The sequence below is a fragment of the Crocuta crocuta genome, unplaced genomic scaffold, assembly GCF_008692635.1.
Source record: "Crocuta crocuta isolate KB4526 unplaced genomic scaffold, BGI_CrCroc_1.0 scaffold290, whole genome shotgun sequence".
In the NCBI taxonomy this organism is placed as follows: domain Eukaryota; kingdom Metazoa; phylum Chordata; class Mammalia; order Carnivora; family Hyaenidae; genus Crocuta; species Crocuta crocuta.
Window position 1 is genome coordinate 7,388,689 of NW_027527429.1, and position 16,357 is coordinate 7,405,045.

The 16,357-nt window shown below is 41.1% G+C and overlaps 1 protein-coding gene and 1 non-coding gene across 2 annotated transcripts in view; both read right to left on the reverse strand.

The window, feature by feature from the left end:
* Nucleotides 1–16,357, reverse strand: part of DIS3L2 (DIS3 like 3'-5' exoribonuclease 2) — a 373,116-nt gene that overhangs the window by 136,046 nt on the left and 220,713 nt on the right. The gene's annotated exons all lie outside the window — the stretch shown is intronic.
* Nucleotides 2,218–2,320, reverse strand: LOC144227493 (U6 spliceosomal RNA). The gene has a single exon (XR_013333943.1). It is a non-coding gene; the product is annotated as a U6 spliceosomal RNA (small nuclear RNA).

Genomic DNA, 16,357 nt, shown 5'->3' on the forward strand with positions numbered 1-16,357 from the left:
CATTCGACTTTGCCACTGCGTCTTGGGAAATACATTTAGGATTAGAACTCATGACCTCCTGGCGTGCAACCCTGTGGTCGCACCACAGTGTTATTGTTTCCGAGGGTGTCCTTTTCTGTCTTCGTCCCATCTTCTTTTCTCATAAAACAGTGTTTTACAAACTGCGGTTCAGGGACCATGTCCAGACTAACAACATTTATGGAGGCCTCCTCCGTCCGCAGCTCTCAGCGTGCCTGCTTGCTAGCAGGCAATTCTGCTGCAAGGGACCGGGGGCAATGGTGGTGGCGGGGTGGAAAGGGACGGGAAAACTTTAAGAAATGACCTTACGAGGCTAAGGAATAAAACCTTTACACCAACGCTTTCTTAGATAAGGTGGTACCGGAGTTTATATAGAAATCAGAAAATTTCAGGTAACGACAGCAGGAAAAGTAACGACACGGCTGGCGTGCTCACCCGTGCCGTGCCAGGTGGAGAGCCCAGCCAGATGGCCGCTGGGGGGTCCAGTCACGTGAGGTGCCGAATTCATGAATTCACGAGCTTCCATTTCGATCTACTTTCCTCAGGGATGGGCCGACCTAGGGCAAACCTAGGTCTGCCCCTCTTGGTGTAGCAGGTCTGGGCCTTTTATTTTTTCCTGACGGCAGCTGTGGAAATGTTAATACTCCTTCGCTCAGCCCTACCACCACAACAGATGCTAGAAAGTCTGACACAAATCCCAGATTTTTCAGAACCGAAAAAGACTAAGGTCTATTTAAAGCAAGAAGAGACCTTGGTCCATCTGTCCCTCTTTGCCCCACTGGTGATGAAGTGACATATCTGAGGCCACAGAGTGAGCAGGAAGGAATGATGCAATAGCCTGAGCAGGCTCTTTTTACGTGACCATGGGTTTTTAATCTAGGGCCCACAGAAGGTCTACCTCAGGCTCTAGCAAAATTCCAGACCAAGTTAACATAGTTATTAGGTTACTTTCTAAAGGACAGAGATAGGATGGGGCTGAATCAGAGTCCACTGAAAGGGTCTTCCCTGTTACAGTCACTTACCCATGGAACCTCTCATCATTCTGTGCCTCTTTTTTTACTTCAGCAGCCAACACTCTGGAGCAGAGGCCATGGGGTAAGGCCAGCCAGAACCCTGGGAGCCAGGGACTCTAGCGTGGGTCAGGAAGGCCATGGTTTCAACTGAAAGAATGTGCTAAAATTAACTTTCTTCCCTTCAGTTTCCATTTTGAAGCATGTTCAACTTTCAGGAAAGTTGAAAGAAAAGTAAAATGAACGTCCATGTACTTCTCACCAAGATTCATCAAACCTCAATGCTTGGTCATATTTGCTTTACTTTCTCCTCTCTCCACTCCCCCCTGCATATATCTAGATTTTTTTTTTTTTTTTACACCTGGACTATTTAAACTTACGTTGCAGAGATGATTACCCCTCCACACTTTTGTATGCATTTTGTAAGAATAAGGGCATTCTTCTACACAACCACAATATTTTTACCACAGACAAGACTAATTTACAGATCATATTTAAATTGTCCCCCTAAAGTTTCTTTAGCTCTTTGTTTTCCTCCTGATGTAGGATCTAATCAAGGTTTATACCTAGTATTTGGTGGTTGTGTCTCTTTGGTCCGTTTAATGTAAAAGAGTCCATTTTTTTTTTTTTTAAATATAACATTGCTGTTTTTTGAAGAGTCCGAGCCAGATGTCTTGGAGAATGTCTTATGTCCTGGATTAAGCAGCTTGTTTCCTCACAGAAGGTAAAGAAAGGAAGGGACAGGAGGAAATCAAATGCAGCAAAATTAATCTTCTCTGAATTTCCTAAACACAAAGTTCAGATTTAAGTCTCGAAGGGATGCAGGAGGAATATTCTGGCTTGAACACTGCATGGGTGGTAGTGTGTACTTCTTACTGCATTCCTTCAGAAGGCACAAACTGTCAGGCTGCCAGGTTTGATTACTTGGTTAAGATGCTAACAGCCTGATCTTTCTAGCTTAAGGTTACCTTTTACTCTGTATTTAACAAATAATCTGTGGAATACAGCTTTTAGATAATGTGAATAACCTGTTCTCAAAGAAACTTTCAAGCAATGCTTTTAGCATCTACTGGTGATTTTTGCCCAAATCAATGTAACTCTGTAAGTTATAAAATGGTGCTTTTCATATCCTATAAATACATTTATTAGTTGGCTCTCTTCTGCCAAGAGCTTTCCCTGCTGTGCCTCCAAAGTTTGTTTTTCATGAATTTGTATGTCATCTTTGCGCAGGGGCCGTGCGAAATTTCTCTGTATTGTTCCAATGTTAGCATATGTGCTGCCTGAGTGAGCGCCCGAAAGTTTGTTTTTGAGTATTATTACAGTCACTGATTTTTCTTTTTGAAGCTCAAGGTATTATAATCTACTACCAATTACTGTTCTTTCTGATACTCAAATTGTCCCAAATCAGGTTAGTGGGAGCTTTCTCAAGTGATCTTCTGTGTCTCTGTGGTATGTGTCCATAAATCTTTCAGCGCTTTTGGGCACCTGGGTGGCTCAGTCAGTTGAGCATCCAACCTCAGAAATTCAGGTCATGATCTCATGATTTGGGAGTATGAGCCCCCCATTGGGCTCACGGCTGTGAGCCTGTCAGTGCAGAGCCCACTTCAGATCCTCTGTCCCCTCTCTCTGTCCCCTCCTCTGCTTCCACTCTCCCCAAAATAAATAAATATTAAAAAATAAAAAAAATAAATCTTTGAGCGCTTCTATGCTTTTTGGCATAGCATAAGTTTCAGTCTCACCTTATACATTTCCTGTCCCAGACTAATAATCATCCAATTCCCTAAGGAGCCCTAATTCCTTTTGGCAGGGAATGAATGATACTTAGAAACCAATATGGCATATTAGACTGCTGTGTTCATTGCTACTGGGGTATCTTGGCTTCTAGGCCCTTTTAGTAAGCAGAATTAGAAAATACTGAACTAAATCGGAGAAATTGCTAAGATCTGACTAGTTGTGGCCTAAAAATTGGCAATTTCATGTGGTTGAACCTAACATACTGTTTAAAAATCATGAGTTCATACCGACACTCCAACTGGCATCTAACACGACAGCATTCTTCCTCGTCTTCTCCCATTCCACATTTATACCTTCATTCTCCCACTATGAGCCTCAGCTCCCAATGGCCTCAATATTCAAAATAGTTACAGAATCATAATGCAAACAGCACTAGCAACAAAGAGTCTATTAAGATTTATTTGGAGTTTTATCCTTAGAATACAGTCACTAAAAGTACACAGAGTGCTCAAAAGTACGGTGCCGAAAGTTCTCTGAATTCTTTTTCCTGTATGTGGGGATGCTATGCATTTAGTACACATTTAGAACCGCTTGACTTTGTCCTACATCAACTTTAGACGTCTTGCTTTTATCTCTTTTTAGATTTGATTTCATTTTATTGTTGAACATTTAAAACATTTAAATGGTTCAAAGATCAAGTGTACTCACAAAAGTCTTACCCTCCTCTCTACCTTCTACCTTGGCCCCACGTGCCCCCTGGAGGTGACTATTATTATCATAGTCTGATTTATCCTTTCAGTGTTTCTGCTTTTCTTTGATATTATTTTTCCTTATTTTCTCTTCGTGCTTACACAAACAGATGAATATTATCAACTCTTTTGCAACTTGCTTTTTTCGCTGAACAATAAATCCTGGAAATTATTCCATATTGGCTCAGAGAGCAGAATCATAGAATCATCACGACTGGAAGTTCCTTAGAGGTCACCCTAGTCCAAATTTTATCCCTCAAATGACTCTAAACCAAAAAAGTCAATCAAACTGATCAACTCACATCTTGAAGGATGTGAAGGTAGTAAAGTTTATTTCCTCATTAGGCTGGCCTTTCAATTTAGAGAGCTCTGACTATCAGAAAGTACTTTCACATGCTGAATTGACATCTAATTCTGAAAAACTTCATAATTCAGCTATTTGTAGCCACAAAGAATTAGCTGGCTCTCTCTTTCACCATGCAGCCCTTCAAACATAACTTTCCCCAGGAAATAGACCCATCTCTTTCTTACTCTAAATGGTTTCTAACTGTGTGTAACTGCAGTTGTTTTTATAATAACTTTCACTTATCTTGTGTCAAGAACTAATCAAATTGGTAAGAACCAGTGGGAACATCAATATAAAGAAAGTATCAGAGGTCAAGAGAAAGAAGGCCAAAATTCCTTCATTCAGTATTTACCGGGCATCTACCATTTTAGGTGGCTGGGACACATTTAAGAACAAAGATTCCTACCCATTTATATTATAGTGGGGGAGGAGACAGAAAAGAAACAGTATTGTAATTAAGTGCTGTGCAAAGAGAGGGAGGGAGGGAGGGAGGGAGGAAGGGAGGAAGGAAGGAAGGAAGGAAGGAAGGAAGGAGAAGGAAAGAAAAATTAGAACAGAGTAGGGAAGCACACTGGAAGTTATGATTACAATTAGGATAGCCAGGGTAGGTCCCAATGAGATGATGACATTTGAAGATGACCTGAAGGAGGTGAGGAAGCGAGCCATGGGTTACAGTGGAGGAAGAAAGACTTGGACAAACGAGCTTGTGCAAAGGCCCAGAATCCACCAAATTAGTTTACCCGAAGGGATGGGACAATTGGGCACAACTCAACTGAGAGAGTTTATATGTAGAGCAGGGATGGGGTGGCCTCTGCACTCTTTCACTTTCTGTCCAAGAAGTCTCAAATCTAGGTCTGCATGCCTAAGGGAGCAAGGAGAGCAGCTGAGTCCACTGGGCCCAGAAAGTCTCTCTATCCAAAGCTCTCTCTCTGAACAGCTCTCTTTCTCCTTATACCTCTGCTAGCAGGATTTCCTACAATCCAGATTTAAAATATCCGATCGGGGTTAAAAACACGGTATGAGAATACTGGTTAATACAAATTAAGTTTTGAAATCAGACAAAATGAAATAGTAATAAACTTCCAGAAAATGCTCTCACAGAGGGATCAAATCTAGAAGGCTCTAAATAGGGTGTTAAAAATTTAAGCATAAAAAATTCTATAAAATGTACAAAACCTTCACAGAGTGTAAATGCATTAGAGGGCTTCAACATAATGGGGGATCTGGCTCTCTTTAAAAAAACACTCTTCTTGGGGTGCCTGGGTGGCTCAGTTGGTTAAGCGTCCGACTTCGGCTCAGGTCATGATTTCACGGTTTGTGGGTTCGAACCCCGCATCGGGCTCTGTGCGGACAGCCAGCTCAGAGCCTGGAGCCTGTTTCGGATTCTGTGTCTCCCTCTCTCTCTGCCCCTCCCCTGACACTGTCTCTCTCGCTCGCTCTCAGAAATAAAAACATTAAAAAAAAAAAAATCCACTTTTCTCTATTTCCTAGAAATCACCTTATGAGAGGACAGAATTATAATAATGGTGGGTATTATTTTTGTTCTTATTTTGTACATGGGGAAACTGAGGCTCAGAGAGATTAAGTAACTTACCGAAGGTCACAGGATTAAAGTTTTGATTTTATGGGACAAGAATTCAAGAGAAAGCGTTAAAAGAAGCGAAGTAGATGGAGAAGCTCCATTTCAATGGAAGTGGACATCTCTTCTCATCGCCCTTAGTTCCATACTTTATCTTAAGAGCTAAACACCTCAGAAGCATTTTGGCTGAAGTAATATATACCCCAAATTTCTTTCACAAAAAGTTTCTCTAAGGTTGACTAAGTTACAATGAATTCACTTTTAGGAACCAAATCCAAATATGACGGTTTTTCACCCTTAACCTGAAAAGTCACATACTGAGTTCTGATATCAAGTTTACTGCAAGTAGATAACTCTTAGTATGTCAGAAAAAGCCATGTCCCAAGTACTTTCTTTTGAAAAGGGCATACAAAAATAGGACAAAGTAGCCAAAGAAAGAATATGCATGGATATATTTTCACTCAAATACGCTATACTTTTACATTGGTTTTGCAATTTCTAGAAGAGACACAGTTAACATGTAAAAATAAAACAGAAATTGGAAGCAAATTTTAATATGACTTCATCAAAGACTTAAACACAACGGGGTAAAGGCCAGTATTTAACGGATTTAAATTCTAGTGGCCACAATTAAGAATAGTTACAAAGTCAAGGAATTAACTATGTCTAGACATCTCTCCGAGATTTCTATTTGAGGAACAGTATTTTTTTTTTCTCATCCTTTGAATTCCCAAGTTAGGAATTCAGAACCTGCTGTTGAGAGGATCATCATCCTTAATTCTCAATCCATTTATCAGGCTAAAATGCAAATGTAAGTGGTGAATACATTTCAACAGTCCCAGAGCTCCAAAGAGCCTTCTCAGGGAACATGCTGCGCTAACTGGGGAAGGGTTAAGCCACCCCTATTTTTCAGATCTGCAAACAGTTGTTCTGATATGAGAAGAACCACCACAATGGTGCCAGCTCCCTTCTATAAAAGCTGCGCACACTTTTTGCACAACTGTGTGATTGTTATGGCAACCATAAAAATGGAACTATCATTCTTCAAATTACACACTGCCCGTACTGGATTACCTCCATACGTTTGTCCTTCTACGTTACCCAGAGTTTCCTTTCAGAAAGTGCTATGTCTGTCCTATAGATGTTTAGGAGCAAGATAAAGTGGTCTCTTTCAAAGGGAGAGTCCACAACAATGAATCTTTCAAAGGCCTGGCTCCTCAAGAATTCTAGGGCTTCCCTGTCAAGTCTTTGAATCCTATGGTCACTGGGAGGCCAAAATATTTTCCCTGGGAGGCAGGGGAACTGCCTGGAAAATGTATTCCCCAAATGATTGTTTTTTATTAAGAGGAAGACTAAAGCACCATGAATGGGCCCGAACAGACCTCGCACAGTTGGGTAAAATACTGAGAACCTTTACTAGAGTCTGTTTAGTGAGGTGAAGGACTTATTTAAGAGATACATACAAGCATTTCTGAAAATAATAGCACAAACATACCAAACAAAAATGCCAAAATAAATTTCAGTTATGTTTTAGGATGACCAGGGATGATATTGTTACTTTGGTCAACACGAGTAGAACTTTCGTAACTTTTAACAGCAAAAAAAGCAGAAATTCCTTCTTCTCATTAATGGGGGAAAAGCCAAGTCCAGCCTTGTATGTCTTTTAAATATTCATTTTGGGCCAAAATTCTGTTTCATTGTTCATGGAGCTCATTCTACAGTTTTTATCAAAAAGGCAGGCTGATAATGACTTCTGGCTGATTTTAATATTAAATATTTAATATTCTGAGGCAAAAATGTGTTCATAATTAGTTTGCTCCCGGAAACTTCCTATAATAAGATGCTGAAATCTGTCTAGTTTTCCTTTCTCAAAAATAATTAAATTAAAAAAATTTTAAAAACCCCAAACTCCCAAGTTTTGAGGGGAGCAGGGCAAGTCAAGCTGTCGAGGCAGCACTCCTGTCCCAGCAAGCACTCCTGGGCACTAAAACGGAGCAGAGTGCACAGTGCTCCTTCTCTAATCCGGTCCCATCTACAGGAGATGGGGTCTCCATCTGCAGTCTACACCTCTACCTGCGCTTCCAGGGTTCAAGCCTCCCAGCGTACTCCCGGGGTCTCAGCCCAGTCCTTACCACCAGGTCCCTACCAAGCCTGGGACTGGCCCCGAATTCATCATCCCAACTTCCTTTCCTACTGAAGCAGCTCTCCCCAACTGGACTCCAGTCTCCTCTCCTCTTCAGCTGTTCATCTGTTAGCAGTTGGCTACCAGAGGGAAGGTCTACTCTTTCTCAAAAACCTTCACTGGCTTCCAGCCATGCCGACACAACACTCCTCAGCTTGGCATTCAACGTCCTCCATGAACTGGCTTCAAACTTTCCCATTCTCACTTAAGATGATTTAACTTCATCAACATGGGGCCTTAGTAAACCAGTTCTGCTAACCATCCCAAATGAATGATCTGTATAGACTCATCATCTCTTCTTCCAGACTATTCTCTTTGAAGGGAAGGATGGTTTCAATTACGTACTTTTTAAATCCAACAGTATCTATTTCAGGGTCTTGCAAATAGTAGCGAAAATAAATATTTACTGTATTGAATCTTTAATTGGGCTACTTCAACTCCAAACCCCTGGAAAATAAGCTGAGGCTGTGGCAGAGCCATAAATGGCTTTCACCCTCCAGTCCCTTTACCAGAAGCACCAACCTATCTGTGAATAGAATACACTTCAGGTGATGCCTTGGTACCTCCAGCCATGGCCTAGGAACATGGCCCCAGAGAATTTTCTACATTTAGAACCAAAGTCCTTTTGATTATGAATATGCTGATAGCAAGGGTAGATAAGAAGACAGGAAAACTGGGTAAGGAAGAACAGAATCTGAGAGAAGGTAGTTTGAAATTTTTAATCTACATAATGACTCCAAGATCTCTTTGGTAAGGCACTGTGCCTTAATCTTCATCAGAAAGAAAGAAGAGACACTATTTTATAAAGCATAAAGTAGGCTAGACCCTGTACTAAGTATTATATATGTTATTACATCTAATCCCTGCCACAGCCTCATGAGAAAGCTGGTGCCTATACATCCCTTTTAACTTGTAAAGGAAAGTAAGGCTCAGAGGAGTTAAGTAATTCGTCCAAAAATACATCCCTAGTAGAGTGGCAGAGGAAGTGATGACTCAAGCTAAATTTGTCTCGAAACCTATGTGCCTGTGCTTCACCCCTGGGATATCAAGGTCATTTAAACCCTTCAAACTCCTGGCACAGAAAAATGAGTGACACCACGCATAAACTAGGACGGAGCACCGCTGTGGAAGACCGTTTCCTGTCCTGCTCTCTCTCTCCTAAACCAGCGTGTAACCCAAACAGGGGCAAACTGAGCCCACCCTAGAATGTGGAGTTGGGACAGAGAAAGGGAGAGGGAGGCCAGGAGGAAGGTGTGTGAGGAGAGAAGGCGGGGGAAGAGAGAGACCGGCTCCCTCAGGGTGACTGGTAACTGTTGGGCAGCAGCCCTCCACTGAGGAACAGGAAGCAGAAGAGGTTAGTCCGAGGCAGGGGAGGAGGAAGCACATGTGTAGAAGCAGGACAGAGGTGGAGGAATAAAGAAGCCTTTCTGGGTTTCCTGCCTTACTTCATTCAGTCCCTGGTTCCCTGCCCTTGGATTCTGGGAGTCACCACAGGATCCTTAAAACAAATTCCCCTTTCTGCTTAAGCGAGCTCCAGTGGTTTCTGTTATTTGGGACCAAAAAAGTCTTAATTAATGCAACAGCTGTGGAAAGTTTCCTAGAATGGCTAACTTGTCATGGCTCTCTCCAGTGCTTTCCTGCTAACAAGCCCTGACAGGCTGTGACACTCAGTGCTTCCGTACAGCCCACTCCTGGGGGCGCTGGGAGTGTCCTCAGGCCTCGGGAGGCAGAGAGAGGGCACAGCAGAATATTAATACCACGTTTCTATCTCAAAAACAAATCAATTAAAAAAAGAGACTGCCTTTGTCATTGAAATTACACTAAGTACAATGCTCTCACATTTCTTGGCCAGTAGGGATTTGAAGAAGGTTCTAACTTCTTTTTTCTCAGTACCGGGGAAGGAAAGGGTGCAGCCTTTTTGATTGATGTGATGTTCAGGTTGACTTTTGTGTTTCATGTTTATCAAGAGCGTGGGTTTAAGATGCAGACACAGGAGGATGGTGGGTAAGAGCTTCCTAGACTGTGGACCTGAACTCAAGTCACAGCTCAGCCCCTCTCAGCATGTGACTTTGAGCAAGTGATTACACTTGCCTGAGCCCCAGTTTCTTCATCTGTAAAACAGGGATAATTATTTCTCAGGCTTCTTTCAATAATTAAAGTAATATATAAAGTATAAAATAATTAAATGAGATACTACATATACAAAAGTATAAAAGAAACATTCAATAAACTATATTTGTTGGTATATGTATCTTTGCCACATTAAACAACAAAGCTAAGTGAAAACTTCAAACTTTTACACATGTTAGTCTTCCTTATCCCGGATATTTTTGGCTAAACATTAACGGAGATGATCTACTTCTGGGGAAACTGATCTTTCTTTTGGTGAGTCTTCTGGTGGGTATCAAGCCCCAAGGCAGAGAAGGCAGGAGAGGGACACTAGGTGACTACCTGCCACGTGCCGGCACTGCCTCGGGTCTGCCTGACAGTCGAGATTGTGCTAGCGATTTAATATTTTCAAAGTAACTCCGTTTCAAAAAGAGACGATTAAATATGACTATAGAAAAGGGTAATTGAACACACATTTAAAGTATTATTATGCTTGTGGGAACACTCCTATCCTAGGAATTCTAATTACATCTGTAAGACCACAGGAGAACTGTTTAAACAATCACAATTTGAAACTCTTGATTCTCCCATATACAAACGTTGGTGTAATTCCACTAAGTCACCTCTCAGGCAAAAAGATTATGGGAAACTTTACTTTCACTGAGAGTAAATATAATGTCACAAGGCCAATTTCTTCACACACGTAACAGGACTTCCACGCACACGTTGGTGTCCTGTGCAAGTCACAAAGGGACTCCATACGCTTACTCGCATCACGCCACAACTGCTGGAAAGGGTTCTGGAATTCTTTAACTACCTTCTAAGCCAATTCATGAACTTCACAAGAAAATGAGTTTTACTACTTTATAATTATACTTAATTTTTTTTTGAAGTTGCGTTATCCAGCTTGATCACCCCCTTGATTTACCACCCTTGGCTCTAAACTGACTTGGCTGTTTCCAAAAATCAAATCCACTCTCAAAAGATGAAGATTTGCCATTGTTGAAAATGTGCCTTAGGCTCTGAAGGCAATTTCCGAAGAGGAGTCCAAAAATGTGTATGTCCTCTGCCGGCTCCTTCCCCGTTGCCTGCCAGCAAGCTCAAATTCTCCTCAATCTCAAAGACGCCTTAGCTTCCCGAGCTTCGGTCAAGCTCCCTCTCACCTCCTCTGCGCCGTAAACTCCTTAAAAGAGATGTTTAGACTTCGCATCCTCACTTCTTCACCCCCCTTCCTCTCCTCTGCTGGCCACAGTCTTCTCAGGCTCTCATCACTCCCTGCACAACGCATGAGATACCCAAGAGACGAAGAAAACCATCTGATGGCTAAATGCAGTGACTTCTGCCCCGGGCTTTGCCCAGCTGACAGCACTGCTGCAGAGCACAGTGTGGCTCACCCTTGCTTGGAACCTGTCACCAGCCTGGCCTTTGCTTTTTAACTCTTTAAATACCCTCCTTCGTGCACCCCCAACTCTACCTTTTCCTACGAAGCTTCCATCTTTAAGTGCTGGGCTCCTCACAGTCCACCACCGGCCCCCTTTCCCATTCGGACGCATGCTCATCAGGTCTAGCCACTCTCTAGGATGGCTCTGACTACTACTTTTATGCGCTGAAACAAGTATCTGCAGCCCAGACCTCATTCCTGAGTGCAAGGCTTGCTTCTCTTTCTGCCCCTTGGACATGGTTTTCTGGTACCCAAATTTTACATGTCTTTCCCCATCTAAGCATTTTGTTCTTGCCCTCTATTTCACAATCTCAGGTTTTCCTGAATTTCATTTTGGCTTAAGGATGGATACTGACACAGTTCAAGGGACTTACAGGCTTATTCTTCCTACTGAGAGGTCTTCTTGAGAATGTCAGGAACCGTGTTAGCTGCTTTTTCTTTTTCTTTTCTCCGTTTTGTTTTTGTTTTTGTTTTTCCAATAGTAAGACGAAAGCCTAAGGAAATCCTATTCATCCTTCAAGGCCAAGTTAAAAAAGTTACCTGGCTTTACAGCTTTCTCATGCAAAATAAATTACCTTCTCAGCTGTGTTCACTGGGTGCCTATTATTTTAATTTGAACACTTTATTTTGAGATAATTGTTGATTAACATACAGTGATAAGAAATAATAAAGATGCTATCTACCTTTTACCCAATTTCCAGTGGCAAAATCATACAAAACTATAATATAGTATCAAAACCGGGGTATTGACATTGACACAATGCACCTACCTTACTGAGATTCCCTATTATCACTTGGGCTCATTATGTCCCACACAATTTTATTGCACTGTAGGTTCGTGTAAGCAGCCCCTCCAACAAGGGACTCAACACTTCCATTATCCCAAGGATCCCTCGTCTTTTAATAACAATCCTCCCTACCTAATTCCCCCCTGCTGGGCCTCCCTCAGTCTGTGCAAGACAAATCCATTCTCCAGTTCTAAAATGTTACACAACAGGGGCGCCTGGGTGGCTCAGTTGGCTAAGTGTCCAACTTCGGCTCAGGTCATGATCTCGTGGTTCGTGGGTTCGAGCCCTACGTTGGGCTCTGTGCTGACAGATTGGAGCCTGGAGCCTGTTTCAGATTCTGTGTCTCCCTCTCTCTCTGCCCCTCCCCAGCTCGTGCTCTGTCTCTCTCTTTCTCAAAAATAAATAAATGTTAAAAAAAATAATAAAATGTTACACAACAGAATCATACAGATGTAACACTGCAGATTGGCTTTTTTCACTCATCACAATTTCCTGAAGGTTCATGCAAGCTGCTGCATGTTATCAATAGTTCATTCCTCTTTATTGCTGAGGATCATTCCATGATATGGATGTACTGTGGCTGTTTAACCAAGCACCTGTGTTAAGACAGCAGGGTGGCTTCCAGTTTGGGGCTGTTATGAGTAATGCTGCTATGAAAATGTGTGTGCAAGTTTTCGTGTGAACTGTGAGTTTTTATTTCTCTGGGATAAATGCCCAGGAATGCAATTACCAGGTTGTATGGCGGTTGTGTTTAGTTTTTTAAAGAAGCTGTCAAAGTGTTTGCAGAGTGGCTGTGCCATTTTACATTTCCACCAGCGGCATGTGAATGATCTGCTTCCTCCACATCATCACCAGCATTCGGTACTTACTGCTCACAGCATGTCACCAACTTTGCTCTTTCCTTTTATTTTAGCCATTCTGACTGGCGTGTACTGAGGTTTCACTGTGGACTTAATCTGCATTTTCTAATGGCTAATCATGTTAAACATCTTTTTATGTGCTCATCTGCCTTCTGTATATCCTCTTCAAGTACATGTCATGTGCCCATTTTCTACCTTGACTGCTTTTTTATTATTGAGCTTTTTTTAAAAAAATTTGTTTTAATGTTTTATTTATTTTTGAGAGAGAGAGAGAGAAGCAGCGTGAGCAGGGGAGGGTCAGAGAGAAAGGGAGACACAGAATCTGAAGACAGGCTCCAGGCTCTGAGCTGTCAGCACACAGCCCAATGCGGGACTCGAACCCACGAACCGCGAGATCATGACCTGAGCCGAAGTCGGATGCTCAACCAACTGAGCCATCCAGGAGCCCCTATATTATTGAGCTTTATGCATTGTAGATACAGTCCTTTGTGGGATGTGCGGTTTGCAAATATTTTCTCCTAGGCTAGTTTGTCTTTTCATCCTCTTAACAGAGTCTTTCACAGACAAAAAGGTTTTAATTTTGATGAGAACCAATTTATCAATCTTTACTTATATAGGCTGTGCTTTTTATGTCTAGTCTAAGAACTCTTTACCTAGTCTTGTATCACGTATCTTATGCTCTTTTTTTTAATCTTTATTTCTATTTTTTGAGAGCGAGAGAGAGAGAGAAAGAGAAAACACCAGTGGGGGAGGGACAGAGAGAGAGGGGGAGACAGAATCTGAAGCAGACTCCAGGCTCTGAGCTGTCAACTCAGAGCCTGACACAGAGCTCGAACCCACAAACTATGAGATCATGACATGAGCCAAAGTCGGACACTTAACTGAGTCACACAGGCATCCCTATGCTCTTTTCTATAAAAGTTTTACAGTTCCACATTTTATATTTAGGCCCATATCCATTTTGAGTTAATTTTTGCATAAGGCATGAGGTTTAGGTCAAGGTTAATTTATTTGCCTATGCACACCCAATTCCTCCAACACCAGTTGTTGAAAAGGCTACTCTTCTTCCACTGAATTGCTTTTGCTCCTTGTCAAATATTAATAGGGCATGTTTGTGTGGCTCTAGTTCTGGGTTTTCTATTCTGTTTCATTAAACTATCCCTTCTAGTTTTCCGTACATACTCTATCAAGTTGACGGTCTTCTCTTTTCCTAATCTGCTGAAGAGTTTTTAGCATATGTGTGTGTTGGGACTTTTTCTAATATTGCTTCTGTAATAACTGACAAGATAGGGTTTATGTTTTACTCTGTTGATATGACAGGTTACATGTATTGATTTTTCACAAAAGTTTTAGAGATAGAATTCACGTACTATAAAATCACCCTTTTAAAGTGTACTATTCAATCTTTGTGCCATTGGCAGTACCAGTGAGGTTTATCCAAAGTGCAACTACTGCTAGCTAAAAAGTAAATAAATAAGTAAATAAATAAATAAATAAAAAAAATTTACAATGCATGAATCGGAGGTTTTTAGTCTCTGCAGGGGGTTGTGTGATCTTTTCCATGACCTAATCCTATAACATGTTCATCACCCCAAGGAGAAACTCCATACCCATTAAGAGTAATTCCATGTTCCCCCTTCCCTGGAGGCCCTAGCAACCACTAATTGACTTTCTTATCATATACTCCATGGCCTTTTATATCCAGCTTCTTCCGTCTGGTGTAATGTTTTGAAGGTTCTTCCATGCTGCGGCACGTGTCAGTACTTCATTCCTTGTTATGGCCAGGTAATAGTCCAATGCATGGATATACTGCATATTGTTTATTCCTTTATCAGATGATGGACATTTGAATTGTTTCCATTTTTGGCTACTATAGATAAGGCTGCTATAAAATTTGTGTACAAATTTTTGTGTGGCTATGTTTTCCATTCTATAGGAATCAAATTACTGGGTCATAAACTCTACGTTTAACCCTTTGAGAAACTGCCAAAATGTTCTCCAAAGTGGCTTTGTTGCGTGGTACATACACATTTTAGACCACTACATCTTCCTGATGGAATGATCCTTTTAACATTATGTCTCTCTTTGTCTCCAGTAATTTTCTTCGCACTGAAGTCTATTCTATTTGATAAAAATACAGCTACTCTTGCTTTTTAAAAACTGATATTTGCACAGTATATCATTTTTTATCACTTTACTTTAAACCCACCTATGTCACTGTATTCAAAATGAGTTTGTTTAGAAGTCTAATTACTGGATCATGCTTTTTAAAAATTTTTTAGATGTTTATTTTTGAGAGAGAGAGAGAGAGAAAGCATGATCAGAGGAGGGGCAGAGAGAGAGGGAGACACAGAATCTGAAGCAGGCTCCAGGCTCCAAGCTGTCAGCACAGCTTAACAACTGAGGTTAACTGACAATTAACCAACTGAGCCACCCGGGCACCTCTGGATCATGCTTTTTATCCATCTCACCAATCTCGGGCTTTTAATTGGTGTTTTTAGGCAATTTACATTAAGGGCAATTATTATTATGTCATGGATTGAGTTGCCATTTTTACATTTTGTTTTGTTTCCTCTCTTTCTCGTTACAGGGTTTATTTTGTTTTGTTTATTCCTTCTTGACTGTTTATGAAGGTATCACTCTGTGTAGTTTTCTTAGTGGTTGTTACAGGTACCACAATACACATAAGCTACAGGGCGACTGTATCAACCTCTTACTACTTCAAGTGAGGTACAGAAACCTGAATTCCACTTAGGCTCCTTTACCTTCTCTACATTCTAAATATTCCACACATTTTGAGCTCTCCATTATTCAGTGCTAGAACTTTTATTTCAACCACCAAATATGACTTAAGAAACTCATGAGGACAGTTCATGCTATTTGCCCCCATTTTTTACCCATTCTCATATTCATCTTTCCATTCTGTAAATTCCAAGCCATCTTATGCTATCATTTCCTTTCTGTTTAGAGAACTTTCTTCAGTCATGCCTTCAGGGTATACTGACTACCAACAAATTCTCTTAGCTTTCCTTTGTCTCAAAATGTTTTTATTTCCTCTTCATCTCTGAAGGATATTTTTGATGGAAATAGAAGTCGTGGTTGACAGTTCTTTTCTTTCAGTACTTGAGAAACCTGCCACTTTCTTCTGGCCTCCATGGATTCCAATGAGAAACGATTACCATCTGAATTGGTGTTCTCTTAAAAGTAATACATCATTTCACTCTGCTTCAAAGATTGTTTCTTTGTATTCAGGTTTTAGAAGGTGAAGTATGATGTGTCTTGGCATCAGCTCCTTTGGGTTTATACTGCTTGGGGTTGTGATGTTGTGACTTTTAATAAGAAACACAAATTTGGTCTTTATCCCTGTTTTGGGCACTGAGCTCCTAAAATGCTTGGAATTTCCTAAATGATAAGAGCAATAAAGGTGTCTTTTGATATCCATAACAAATCCCTTTCAACCACACCCGAATTTATGTCAATGAGATAACTTCTGGAAAGCATTTAAGTATGGGGGCTGGTTATCAGAGGTGTCAGCTTTCCT